Source organism: Neovison vison, chromosome 3 (genome assembly GCF_020171115.1).
Source record: "Neovison vison isolate M4711 chromosome 3, ASM_NN_V1, whole genome shotgun sequence".
In the NCBI taxonomy this organism is placed as follows: Eukaryota; Metazoa; Chordata; class Mammalia; order Carnivora; family Mustelidae; genus Neogale; species Neogale vison.
Window position 1 is genome coordinate 154,274,932 of NC_058093.1, and position 12,637 is coordinate 154,287,568.

The following is a 12,637-nucleotide window of genomic DNA, read 5'->3' on the forward strand; positions in this document are numbered from 1 at the left end:
CCCATATCAGGGTCCCTGCTCAGCCAGTATCCTGCTTCTCCCTCTCCTTCTGCCCCTCCCTGGCTTGTGTGTGTGCACTCCCGCACTCTCTCTCTAATAAATCATATCTTTAAAAAAAAAAAGAAAAAAGAAAACCCATGCAATCTATCAGTGCATCTTGGCAGTTCCTTATTTTAGCATGTAAGTTGAATGAAACTTAAAGGACATCTTTCCTCAAAAGATATCTTCTCACTGGCCCTGTCATGCCAGGCACCCCAGCCTCTAGTGGAAGCACTTCAGCATTCTACAGTTGGCACATTTACTTGTACTAAGACAAATTCTGCTTTCCAGTACCTTTCAACTGAGGGACTTAGTTTTGTTTTCTGAAGTGACATAAACTAAGTCCAACTCATTTTAGTGGATAATACTACATTTACTTGAAGTTACCATGACTTTCTGAAAATTCTTTTCCTTCTTGTCGAATATTTCTAATTCTATTATTCTTCATGTAACATGATTTCTAAATACCCCAGCCATTCTTTTAGCTTCTTAGTTATTTATCCATTTTTTTTTCCTTATGCGGCCAATCCAATCAAAGCACACTACTCTAAATTTCCTCCCATCAAGGCACAATTCAGTGGAACAGCTAATTTGCTTCATCCTGACACTGTATCACTAGTAACCAAGCATAAGTTTATGTTATTTAACATCACATCATAACTTTGGCTCAATTTTAAAGAAATATCTGCAAATATTTTTTTCATATAAATTACTTTTCACTTCTATGTTTGCACCTTGAACTCACATAGAGACTTGTTGCTGTTGGTCTCATCTTTTTCTAGTCAACTTTCAAAGGGGGAGATGATGCTGGATTGGGACTATTTTTCCCAGTTCGAGAAATGTTGCTGAAAATGTGGATATGAAAGTAGGGATTTTCTTCTACTGAACTGTAACTTGTCCTTATATTTAGAAGACTATCACTTAGAAAGGAAAGGAAATGTATTCTGTGTATCTCCAGATGAAAAAGTAAGCAATAAGTTGGATTTAAATGAAAAAAATAAATAACAAAAACAAAAAGCAAAATGCTTTAGGGAACCTGGGTGACTCAGTCAGTTAAGTGCCTGCCTTGGGCTCAGTTATGATCCCAGGGGACTGGGATGGAGCCTCTCATTGGGCTCCCTTCTCAGCAGGGAGTCTGCCTCTCCCTCTGCAAGCCCCGTCATGCTATCATGCGTGCTCTCTCTCAAATAAATATAATCTTAGAAAAAAAGAGAAAGGTTTACTCTAAATGACTTCTAACAATGAAAACCCTCCAGCAAAATGTGCCTGTGCACCCACAGCCCACCACCCATCCCAACCAAGAAACTATCTCATCATTGATTATGTTCTAACAGAAGTTGATAGGTATCTCATTACTAAAATTTTCAAACTGGAGTGAAAATTTGTCTGGGGAAGAGGGACTTCAGGGGAGAACTATGTGGAGTTTTCAGAACTCAGAATCATGAACTGCAAGAAGGTTTGAGGGTAACTTGAAAGGATGTTCTCTTCTAGTCCAAAGGCCACTGTATAAACATTGTTTGATAAGCATTACAAATGCCCCTCAGTAATCCCTTGACCTTGCTGTACTTTGGTTTTCTTGGCTCTAATATAGGAAAGACCCCACCTGGGTAGTTACTACACCTCCTTTTGAATACAAGACTCTGGAGTCTGCCCTTCTATTGTCTTAACTTTTCTAAGTACATTCAAGCCATCCACTGAAAGAATTTGTTCTGAATGTTGATGGATACTAGTATTGAACAAATTAGTCTAAGATTTCCAACAGCCTTATCTTCCTCCAATGGGAAACTGAAGATTTTGTCTTTTTATTATATTGGTGATTAAATAATTAAGTAGTCTGATCATCAACTTCTGTGACAAAGCAAAGTTGATTCTTGAATAAATGAATGTCTGGCAAAACCATGAACATCAGTACATTTCCCTCAGTACATTTCCCTCAGCCATTCTGACATTATCTTTCTGGACCAAACTGGCTCTAGGTCCTACTCACACTAAGCCTGAACAGAAACATCTTAGAGTGTGTGTGTGTGTGTGTGTGTGTGTGTCAATCACAACATCTAATCATCAGAAACCATAATCTCACACCCCCCACCCCCTTCTCAGTTCAGATTTTGCATTTGTCAAGTGACTGACTAAGTGTTAACAACTAGCAGATGGACTAGAAGGGCAGATGGGGCTCCCAGGGAAGCAGCTAAGAAGTGATTAAAATTACCAAGGATGGTGCTCATTATTTCCCCTTTCAAAGGATGCTCTATTTTTCTTACAGTTAAATCTGATTAAAATAACAAAATAGACAACAGAAGTGAGGCAATCCCTTTCTTTTTTTTTAAGATGACAAGATACTTTGGAACTATTTCAGATAGAATTCATATGTTTGTATATTGATATCACGGCCTTCTCTAAGATTTTGGGATGCCCCTTAAAATATTTTCTATTTTTATAAAATTTTACATCTGCCAACTCACGTCTACATATATTGTACATTATCTTCTCCATCCAATCATTTGGTGTGTATACATAAGTCAGCCCCTATGCTAAGTGCTGCAGTGAATAGCAGTACAATTTCCCTAAACACAGGCACTACCCCCCTTGGAGTGGTAACAGATACATCTACATCAATATACTATTTAGAACATTCAGTCTGGCAAACAGTACATTTATAACAGCATTGCTCTTTCCTACATTTCTGGGTCACCTCCTTATTAAATGCTCTCAGAATCAGATTAGTAGCTCCAAAAGAAAATCTGCCTCACTATTTTGTAGAAAAATCTTATTTTTGACCCAAAATAGTTTTGTTCAGCTTGATTATCAAACCTGTTGATAAAAGACATTTGACTGGTTAACATAGCATATATTTCTATTATTGAAGATATTTAAAATAATATATGATGAGAAATAACATATAAAAGAGGTATACTTTGGCAAAACCTTATGCACCTGTGGTAGGAACAATAATACCCTCCCATAGATATCCGTGTTACAATCTTTAGGACTTGTGAATATTCTGCCTCACATGAAAAAGGGGACTTTGCAGATGAAATTAAGGATCATGAGATGAGTGGGAATGCAAGGTGGTATAGCCACTTTGGAAAACAGTGTGGAGGTTCCTCAAAAAACTAAAAATAGAGCTACCCTATGACCTGACAGTTGCATTATTGGGTATTTACCTCAAAGATACTGAAGTAGTGAAAAGAAGGGCGATAAGTACCCCAATGTTCATAGCAGCAATGTCCAGAATAGCCAAACTGTGGAAAGAGCCGAGATGCCCTTCAATCAATGAATGGATAAAGAAGATGTGGTCCATATACACAATGGAAAATATTACTCAGCCATCAGAAAGGATGAATACCCAACTTTTGCATCAACATAGATGGAACTGGAGGAGATTATGCTGAGTGAAATAAGTAAAGCAGAGGAAGTCAATTATCATATGGTTTGAATTTTTTGTGGAACGTAAGGAATAGTATGAAGGACATTAGAAGAAGGAAGGGAAAAAATGAAGGGGGGGATCAGAGGGGCAGATGAACCATGAGATACTGTGGACTCTGAGAAACTAACAGTGGGTTTTAGAGGGTAATGTGGGCCAATGTGTTGGCCCAGTGATGGGTATTAAGGAGGGCATATATTACACAGAACACTAGGTGTTATACATAAACAGTGACTCTTGGAACACTGTATCAGAAACTAATGATGTACTATACAGTGACCAATATAACAAAAAATAATTTAAAAAAAATTTTTTTAAAAAGGATCATGAGATGAGCTGATTATCCTGGGTTATCTCAGTGGGCCCAGTATAATCATGAGAGCCAACAGAATAAGGAGGCAGAATCAGAAAAGTAGATGTGATGATAAAAGAATTCAGACTTTGAGATTTGAAAAATGCTATACTGCATCAAATCAAAAAGATTTGAAAATGCTATACTGCTAGCCTTGAACATGGAGGAAGAGGCACTACCAGGAAGTTCAGGTAGCTTCTAGATGCTAAGATGAAATGATTCTCCCCTTCAAAAAGAATAGAGCCCTGCTGGAACCTTGATTGTAGGACTTCTGACCTCCAGAAATATAAAGTAATATGCCTGTGTTGTGCTAAGCCACTACATTTGTGGTGATTTATTACAGCAGCAATAGGAAATTAAAATAGCACTAAAAATACCTAAATGATAATATCAGCTTTCAAATAACATTTTGTCAGCTATGAAACTAGTTTAACAGTGATATTATGACCTACATGCCAGTTTAGATTGAAGAGTAAAAGCTTGTAGGCATGCTGTGTTGATGATTCCTGGAGCATCTACCCTGATTTAATGGGACAGAGTGTACTCCTTGATTAGTGAGGTCTTCAATAAAACTAAGGCTGGGAATAGTGGTGTGTATATATGCCACACGTTTGACATCTCCAGCTATTGGGAAGTGGCAAATCTGATCATTCTCTCACAGGATCATGGAATATTAAAGCTGTAAGTTAAAGCTTCTTATATAGCTGAAAGAGGAATTTAAATTCCAGTTCAATAGAAAAGTTACCAAAGTCACTTACAACATCACTTGTGAAGTTTCATCCAAAATAAGGGCATTTTACTTTTATCTGAAATTCTTCCCACTGCAACTTAATGAGTTTTAGTATCTTAATGATTCAGGTACAAATAATACTGATGACAATGACTGTTCCCTCTTCTGAAGACACATATCCCTTCTAACCCAAGGCTTCAATGAGCCCATGCTTCCCTATTTAGGCTCCATCCTCATGCAGTCTTGCTGTGTAATACCCAGTATAAAACCATCTTCATATTTCTCTACTTCCAACCCATAATCACCTTACCTAAAATCCTCATCAAGTCTCAACTCTATTAAAAGCAAATAGATGCAATTTACTAATTAAAAAAATTAAATTCAACTTAGTTATCATATAGTGTCATTAGTTGCATATAACACCCAAAGCCCATTACCTAAAATGCCCTCTTAATGCCCACCACCCAATTACCTCATCCTTTAACCTCCCCTCCAGCAACCCTCAGTTTATTTCCTATAGTTAAGAGTCACTTATGGTTTGTTAATTTACACATAGAGCTGGCTTAATGTGTTTCTAACAGTATTTTTGAGAATCATTAGCAATTTTTAAATACAGCACAATAAGGTTTAACTCAAAAGCTCACATCTTTCATTGCATGCAATAAGAGGTCAGCAGAAGTAGTTAACCCTGGTAACAAATGATAAATATTTGTTAGAAGCCTAACAGGTGATCTGCTAGGTAGTGGTAATACTACTTTTTTTTAACATAAGCAAAATATGAATTTATTGTAAAGTTTGAAACAACTCATAAACAACATTAAAACTTGAAAAACTAGGTTCAGAATTAATAGCGACTATGGCATTTCTGGAGATGATTACATAGGTTATTGTTTATAAATGTAGGCAATCTAATTTAAATAAAGTTAAGGTTAACCTTAAAATAACAAATCAGAATGACTTTTTGTTAATTTATTTTCAGCGTAACAGTATTCATTGTTTTTGCACCACACCCAGTGCTCCATGCAATCTGTGCCCTCTCCAATACCCACCACCTGGTTCCTCCAACCTCACACCCACCTACCCCTTCAAAATTAATACTACTTTTAATAAGAAAGAATTTATACCCTTGAAGAACTTAGATTTTCAAAGATCCTCACATCTCAGCTGTTGATTTGCACATAGATTATTTCTGATCTCTCTGCCAGTTTCTTGTACTGGGGAATAGAGAAGCTCAGACACAGCTTATGGAAACACAGCAACTCTTCAAGCAGTCAGTGTGAACCCAATATCCTTTCTGAATACTCCAATCCTCTCAGAGAAAAAGAGAACCACTGATTTCTTTGAGGAATGCAATTATTTCCCAGGAAGGTAGAATGGTAAATCAATAGGCATTCATAATCTGAAAACTGATTGCCTGAGTTCAAATGTGAGTTAACAGCTGAAAATTTATCTAATCTAGGGAAAGAAATGGACATCCAGGTTCAAGAAGCACAGAGACTACAAGTAAGATGAACCCCAAAAGGTCCACACCATGACACATAACTAAAATGTCAAAGGTTAAGATTGAATTTTAAAAGCAACAGAGAAGCAAACACTTGCATATAAGGAAAACCCTATAAGGCTATCAGCTCATTTTTCAGCAGAAACTTTACTGGCCAGAAGGGAGTGTCATGATATATTCAAAGTACTGCAAGGAAAAAAAACAAAAACAAAACAAAACAAAAAACACTGAGAATGTGCTACCTGGCAAGGTTATCATTCAAAATTGAAGGAGAGGAAAATGTTTCCAAGAGAAAAAAAGTTAAAGGAGTTTATCAATACCAAATCAGCTTTATAAGAAATGTTAAAAGGACTACTTTAACTGGAAAGGAAGAGGCCATTGTTAAACATAAGAAAATTCCAAACTAAAATAAAGTAAAATATGACAACATATGCATAAAATGTGACGGACAGAGTAAAAATATATAAATTTTAGAATGTGTTTGAACTTCACTGACAACCAACTTAATATAGACTGCTATATAATTAGGATGTTATCTATGAACCTCATGGTAACCACAAGCCCCAATCCTATAATAGATAAGCCAAAAAGAAAAGAACAAAAGAGGGGTAGGGGAGAGAGAATGAAAGCCAAACACTAAAGAAATTCATCATCAAGTACAACAAAAGCAAGAGAAGGAAATGAGAAGAACTACAAAAATAAAATAACCAGAAAACACCTAACAAAATGAGAATAAGTACATACATTAATAATTACTATGAATGTGATGGAGTAAATGCCAAAAGACATAAGGTGGCAGAAAGGATTTTTAAAAATGCCTCATGTAAAGGCATTTACAGACTAGAAGTGGAAGGTTGTAAAAACATTTGTAATACAAATAAAAGTGCGGGGGGGAGGTCAGGGTAGAAATATATTTAGCAGACATTTAGAATAGACTTTAAAACAAAGACTGTAATAAGAGACAAAGACACTACATAAATCTAACAAAAGGATATAAAAATTGTAAATATCTATACAAAATTGTAAATATCTATGCACCCAACATTAAAGCACCTAAATACATAAAGCAAATATAAATAGACATAAATAAAGGGCAAAACTGGTGGTAATATCATAATAGTAGAGGACTTTTAATACTTCATTTACCTCAATGGATAAATCTTCCAGGCAGAAAATCAGCAAAGAAACAGTGTCTCTGAATGACGTATTAGACCAAATAGACATAACATTCTATCCTAAAACAACAGAGTACACATTCTTTTCAAGTGCACATGGAACATTCTCCAGAACAGATCACATATTAGGCCAGAAAAGAAGTTTTAATAAATTTTAGACTGAAATCATAACATGCATCTTTTCTGACCATGTATAAAACTAGAAATCAACCCCAAGAAAAATCCCCCAAAAGAATACAAACATGTGGAGGTTAAAAAACATGCTCCTAAATAATCAATGAGTCAAGAAGAAATCAATGACCAAAACAAACACACAAACAAATACAGAGACAATGAAAATAACACTAATGGTCCAAAGTGTTTGGAACAGAGCAGAAGTAGTTCTAATAGGAAATTTATAATGAAACAGACCCACTTTAAGAAACTAGAAAACCTCAAACAACCTAAACTTATACTTAAAGGAACTAAAAAAAGAAAACAAAAGCCAAGGTGAGTAGAAAGAAGAAAATCATAAAGATCAAAGCAGAAATAAATGAAAAACTATAATAACAATAGAAAAAATTCAGTAAAACAAAGAGCCTGTTCTTTGAAAAGATAAAATTGAGAAATGTTTAGCCAGACTCATCAAAAATAAAAAAGAAACCCCCAAAATAAAATCAGAAATGAAGGAGAAGTAACAACTGACATCATAGAAATAAAAAGGATTGGAAGAAAAGACTATGAAAAATTATATACCAACAAACTGGACAACCTAGAAGACACAGATAAATTCCTAGAAACATAAAATCTTCCAAAACTGAATTAGGAATACATAGAATAGCGAACAGAGCAATTACTAGTAACAAAATTACATCACTAAAAACTACAAAAAAAAAAAAAAAAATCCAAGACCATATGGATTCACAGTGAATTCCACCCAACATTTAAAGAAGAGTTCTTAGCTATTCTCCTCAAACTATTCCAAAAAGTAAAAAAGGAAGGAAACTTCCCAACACTTTCTACTAGACCAATATTATCCAGCACCAAAGCCAGACAAAGACACTACAAAAACAAAACAAAACTTCAGACCAATATCCTTGATGAATAGAGACGCAAAAATTCTCAACAAAATATTAGTAAATCACATTCAATATATTAAAAGCATCGTTCTCCACAATCAAGTGAGATTTATTCCAGAAAGCAAGGATGGTTCAATATCCACAAATCAATTAACATCACATACCACATCAACAAAACAAAGGAGAAATAGCATATGACCTTCTCAATAAATGCAGAAAAAGCATTGACAAAATTCAACATCTCTTCATGATTAAAGATTTCAACAAAGTGGGTTTAGGGACACAACAAATAAGCCTAATAAAGGCCATATATGGAAAAGCCCACAGTTAACATCATACTCAGTTGTGGAAAACTGAGAGCTTTCCCTCTAAGATCAGCAGCAACACAAGAATGTTCACTCTCACCACTTTCATTCAACGAATTACTGGCAACCCCAGCAATATCACTCAAACAAGAAAAATAAATAAATAAATAAATAGAATAAGCAACATCCATATTGTAAGAAGAACTGTTACCACTTGCAGTTAACGTGATACTATACATAGAAAGCTCTAAAGACTCCACCAAAAAACTATCACACCTAATAAATGAATTCAGTGAAGTTGTCAAAATACCCAGAAATCAGTAGCATTTATATACACTAATAACAGAGTAGCAGAAAGAGAAGACAACAATTCCATTGACAATTGCACCTAAAATAATAAAATCCATAGGAATAAACTTAAACAAGGAGGTGAAATACTTGCACTCTGAAAAGTAAAAAACAATGATGAAAGAAATTAAAGATGACACTAAACAAATGGAAAGACATCCCATGCTAATGGAAGAATATTGTTAAAATGTCCCTATTTCCAAAGCAACCTGCAGAGTCAAGGCAATCTCTATTAAAATATTAACAATATTGTTCACAGAACAAATACTAAAATTTGTATGGAACCATAAAGACCCCAAACAGCCAAAGCAAACTTAAGAAGAACAAAACTGGAGGTATCACAATTCCAGATTTCAAGATATACTAAAACACTGTAGTAATCAAACAGTATGGTAATGGCACCAAATAGACACACAGATCAGTAGAATATAGAGCCAAGAAATCAACTCCAACTTATACCCATGTTATGACAAAAGAGACAGGAATATATAGTGGGAAAAATACCTTTAATAAATGGTGCTCAGAAAACTAGACAGCTACATGTAAAAAAAGAACAGGATCACTTTATAATACCATACACAAAATAAACTCAAAATGGATTCAAGGCTTAACTGTGAGACCTGAAACCAGGCAGTAATTTCTTTGACACTGGCCACACCAACACTTTTCTAGACATTTCTCCTAAGGCAAGGGAGACAATAGCAAAAATAAACTTATTGAGATTACATTTAAAAAAAAAACAAAAAACAACAACAAAAAAACTTTTGCACAGTGAAGGAAACCATCAGCAAAATAAAAAGGCAATCTACTGAATGGGAGAAGACATCTGCAAATGGTGTATCTGGTAAGGGGTTAGTAACCAAAATTTATAACTTTTACAGCTGAACACCAAAACAAAAACAAAACAAAGCAAAACAAAAAAACCACACCAATCCAGTTAAAAAATAGTTAGGACCTGAATAGCTGTTTTTCCCAAGATGACATACAGATAGTCAAAAGACAAATGAAAAGGCGATCAACATCACTCATCACCATAGAAATGCAACCAAAAACCGCAATAGGTGAGATATCACCTTACACATGTCAGGACAGCTAAAATAAAAACGTTATGAAATAATGAGTATTGACAAGGATGTGGAGAAAAAGGAACCCTCATGCCATGTTGGTAGGAATGTAAATTGGTACAACCACTAGGTAAAAGAGTATGAGAGCTTCTCAAAAAATTAAAAACAGATTTATCATATGATCTCATAATTCCACTTCTGGGAATTTCATTTACACAAAGAAAACAAAAACACTAATTTCTTAAGATATACACACCCCGATGTTTATTACAGCATTATTTGCAACAGCCAAGATATGGAAGCAACCCAAATGTCTATCAATACTTGGATAAAGGAGATGTAATACACACACACACACACACACCCAGAACATTACACAGCAATAAAAAAAGAATGAGACTGTGTCTTTTGGGACAACATCGGTAGACCTAGAGAGTATTATTTTAAATGAAGTAAGTCGACTGAGAAAGACACATACTATATGACTTCACTCCTGTGTGGAATCCCTCAAACAAATGAACAAAATCAACAAAAGCAGAATCAGACCTACAAATACAAAGAACAAACTAATGGTTGCCAGAGGGAAGGGATGGGTAATGGGTAACATGGGTGAAGGGCAGTAGGAGATACAGACTTCCTATTATGGAATAAGTCATGGGAATAAAAGACTCAGCATAGGGATATAATATTATTGTAATGCATTCTATGATGACAGATGGTAGCTACACTTGTAATGAGCATAGTATAACACATAGAGAAGTTGAATCACCGTGTTGTACACTTGAATCTAATCTAGCATTGTGTGTGAGCTATATTCAAGAAAAATAATAAAGATCTAAAAGGAATTCTGTTGAAGATCTCTTGGAAATACATTTCTCCATAATAAATACAAAGTAAAATGACTGGAGAGCCTTCTCTAACTCCCCTTCCCACCTGCACTGAAAACCATTGTAGGAATAGATGATGCTTGGATCAACCATCCTCCATCCATGAACCATGAAAGGAAAGCCAACAGAACTTCCAAGGAAAGAAAGGAGCGATCTGATGGGATTTAGCTGTGGAATCAGCCAGGCAGGGAACCACCACTTCAAGACTCCTTGTTGTGAGTGCCTGGGTGGCTCAGTTGGCTGCACAACTGCCTTCAGCTCTGGTCATGATCCTGGAGTCCCAAGATCAAGTCCCATGTAGGCTCCCTGCTTGGAGGGGAGTCTGCTTCTCCCTCTGACCTTCCCCCCCACCCATGCTCTCTCTCAAATAAATAAAATCTTAAAAAAAAAAAAAGACTCCTCATTGTGAGACACCTTGTCAGTCAAACTCCATTCTTTCAATTCCTCTTAGATACTAATGCCTTTGAAAAGTTTCACTCTAAATTATTATCATTGAGCTACATTAATGAAGAAAAAAGTTACTCTCCTAGATCATAATGCCCTGCTTTCTCTGCTCATGAAAAGCCTAAACAAGTACATTCTCGCTACCATTAATCAACACAGTCTCTTTGAGGTGGTTGAAGCCCCCATCATTACAGATTTTTTTAAAATAGGTTTTAAATTGTGGGATAGCTCTAATGGATTAGTAGGGAATGACTCCATTGCCTTGGTGAGAAGGACCCACAAGGAGGTCTACAGTCTAAGTGAGAGAGAGGACTGGTAAAGTGAGAAGAAAGGAATGGATTTAATTTTGCCACTGATTCGCCTTTCCTGACCTGGGATAAAAGTCTAAACTCCTGAAGCCATAGTCAGTCATGTAAATCCCCATCTATGAAGAGCGCAATGGCACTCACTGAGAAATCAACAAGACAATTCACCTGACAACAGGTATTTGTTCTTTGCAGTCTGTTCTGGCAATGTTCCACACAAAAGGTCCATCGTTCTAGCATCATGCTACCTCTAAATCTCCAATCTCAAGATTTATCATGCTTTATACCTAAAATAACTGAGTAAGAATATGGTGAAAGACCTAAATTTAAATGCACAATTTCACTCTATTTCTAGTAGTGCAGCAGTATAAGTCATATCTATAGTAAACTAAAAGACAAAAGCTATTTCTGAATAAAAGGTCCTTGTTCATTGGATACACGTCAAAATGCCAATTTGTCTTGTTCTACTAATGTTCTGTCTCCCATCTATTTATAATTTATTCATGCTTCAAGATCTAAAAGAATATCATGTCTTGCAAAAACACTTCCACATCTATATCCTTTTAACTTCTGTGCTACTGATGGGCATTTTAGCCTATGGCATTTAATTTTTTTCCTTGGAAATACTTAAAATTACAGATTCAATTTCCTTTTTTTTTCTTTTTTAAAGATTACTTATTTATTTGACAGACAGAGATCACAAGCAGGCAGAAAGGCAGGCAGACAGAGAGGAGGAAGCAGGTTTCCCACAGAGCAGAAAGTCTGATGCGGGGCTCGATTCCAAGACCCCGAGATCATGACCTGAGCTGACTGCAGAGGCTTTAACCCACTGAACCACCCAGGTACCCCCAGATTCAATTTCTTTAATAGTGATATGAATGTTCATATTTTTACTTCTCCTCACATCCATTTCGTGAAGTTGTACTTTAATTTTTTTTCATTTTATTAAGATGTTGAAATGTATTGACTTTAAGTAATTCATAAACACCTTGTATTATATTTGTA